Source organism: Haemaphysalis longicornis, unplaced genomic scaffold, assembly GCF_048455015.1.
Source record: "Haemaphysalis longicornis isolate Haplotype H1 unplaced genomic scaffold, Haemaphysalis longicornis Haplotype H1 scaffold_10, whole genome shotgun sequence".
Classification (NCBI taxonomy): domain Eukaryota; kingdom Metazoa; phylum Arthropoda; class Arachnida; order Ixodida; family Ixodidae; genus Haemaphysalis; species Haemaphysalis longicornis.
Genome location: NW_027526204.1, coordinates 129,167,562 through 129,170,328, shown reverse-complemented (window position 1 = coordinate 129,170,328; position 2,767 = coordinate 129,167,562).

The following is a 2,767-nucleotide window of genomic DNA, read 5'->3' as shown; positions in this document are numbered from 1 at the left end:
GCAAGCGCGTGTTTTGTACTTCGCCTCCTTTTCTAAAGGCAGCCTGTTCGGTTGGAATGGAAACCGCGACCTCAGGTGCGACAGCGCAGTTCCTTCTCCCCGCAGGTGTACACTACGACGCAATGTAGCACACAGTGTGACGCAGATGTCGCTCCCCCTTCAACGCAGGAAAACCGACGCAGCTGTTCGACCGCGATGTGCACCATTTTGTTTTCAGGGACAGGCAACGACTCGTCGCTGCTAGGCGCTCGTTGCACTGCTATTGTGTACTGGCGGGTCTTTGAAATGTGTTTCCTGCGAAGGTCGCAGGTGTTTTACAGGGTCTCAAAAGTGTTCTGACTGTTACGGGGTATCTATAATGATAAAAAATGCGCCCATGCGCTTCGTAGACGATTTACCAGGGATAATGAAACGTGCGGCTGCAGTTTTACGCACGGCGCGTGGCCCACCCATTTCGAAGCAGCGTGATGCCGTTGTTTGCCATTGCTATTGCCTCTACCCTTACCTGCCGTTGTAGCTTGAGCTGTTTCTCGCATAGCTCGCTACGCGGGCGCTCTGCTGCGAGAGGGACAAACCAGTCCATCTCTGTCCCCTTACTGCTCTCCAGCATGGTGTTCTCGCGCATGCCCGTGCGGTTGCGCCGGATGAGTTATCTGCGTACACGGGACCACCATACTGCCCGTTCGCCTTCGCTTTAAAAGCAGTGGCGAACGCAAGGGGACGGCAGAGGGTTAACAGAACTTACTGAGCTAGTTGGTGCATTTCTGCAGGAAAAATAATAGGGCACTAAAAAGACGACGACGAAGGTAGACTTGATTGATTGATTGATTGATTGATTGATTGATTGATTGATTGATTGATTGATTGATTGATTGATTGATTGATTGATTGATTGATTGATTGATTGTAGGGTTTAACGCGCCGCCGGAACGCAGGCGATGAGGCGCGCCGTAGTGGACGGCTCCGGATTAATTTCGACCACCTGGGGATCTTCAACGTGCGCCGAAATCTCGTACACACGGGCGTTTTTTCTTTTCGCCTCCATCAGAAAAGCGGCCGCCGCGGCCGGGAATCGAACCTGCGACCTCGTGCTCAGCAACGATGGTAGACTGGAAAGACATATAGAGGCTACCTTCGTCCCGAAGCATTCCAAAGTTTTTTAAATCCCTGAACTGATTTGGTGTTTTTTTTCTCACTTTGTTTCGTTTTTACTTTTTTTGCCCCCTTAAAATGATTACCATTCCTTTTTAAGGGAGGGGTCCGGTCACCTCCGCAACAAAACTCTGCGTGTACGCCACTTACAAAAACACGTTCAAAGGGCCCACTCTCAGATCCGCGATTATGACGGATTTAGCGACAACTTCACGCGCCTTCACTTGATCTGTTTCTTGATCTTGGTAGATGTTCATTGCTTATATCCAGTATTCAGAGCGCTATTTTTACCATATACCGCGTGCCAAAATTAAAATAGATTACCCCTAGTAGATGGCGTTGCGTACGTTTCCCGTATACCTGCTTTAGTTATTCGTCCGTCTTGCGCATACATTTCACGTATGCGACGCGTACCAAAAACGAAATGGCACATACGTTAAACTGTTGCTTACTTCCTGTTTTTCGCTGTTGTCGTACCACCTATACTCGGTGACAACTTAAGAACGGCACCGGAAGTTGGCGCTGTGCCTTATCACCGTAGCGGGATGTTTCTCCGCGCGGCGCAATTAGGGCGTTACTGGGAATATTTTGAACATGGCGTGAGCCGTCCCCGTGATTTTTTGGACTTAATATGCTTATAAACGACTCCAGAGACGACAAACAAACTGCACGAGACAAGGCAGACGATATCACGCATTCATAGCAAACCCCTTTCAAAACGCGCGCGCACTGACGTAACGGGTCCGGCGCTTTGGCGGAGTGATACACTACATGAGGTGGTGCCTTTCTTGAGTTGTAACCGAGTATACTGCTCCAGTACAACCGGATTTCATCCCAGCAACTTGCGCGCTCATTTCCCAGCATGCAGTTGGTTCTATAGCGACCACAGCGTCTGCATCAACGCGCTACTCGCAGCCACCACTTCCAACTCCTTGCACCCAGAAAACATTGTGCTTACGTGACACTGCGGATAGCGTGCTCGATTGACGATAGCGGAATCCATGGAAGGAAACGTTTGTTTCAGTTCCACGCGACGCGCGAACTTAAAAGTCCGCGGACGTCTTCAGACTCGAACTAAACGGGAGGTGCAAGTTAGAGATAGTACACGCCCATGCACGAACTTGTGGTTACGAGGGCGAGGATGTGGACAGTTTCTACGACGAAGCCAAATTGGCACAGAATGAGGTAAACACCGGATGGACTTCTGCGCTCAGATGGAAGAGAAGCAGGTGAGAACTGCGTTTATTTTCCTCGGTGTTTGATTCCGTATGATTGAGTACCTCTATTTGATGAAGGCAAATTTAAGAGCCACAACAGCAGCAGCAGCAGCAAGAACAAAAACAGTTAAAAGGATCGCTTTTTTGGCCATGTATGGCCGCGTCCATGGAGTTTACTTGTTTTTCGTGGTTTCCACACCTGTCTAGATATTTGAAGTTCTACATATGTGTGTTCGCTCAACATTGCCATTTGTAAATCTAGGTGTTGTGACTATGTTCGTACACGGGGAAGCCCACATCATGGTCCAAGTACACAAGAAAAAGCTCATTGTCGAGCTGCAGACAAGCGCTATTGACTGTGTAGCGAAAGCGGCTCGTCGCCTTGTAACAGAGAAAAG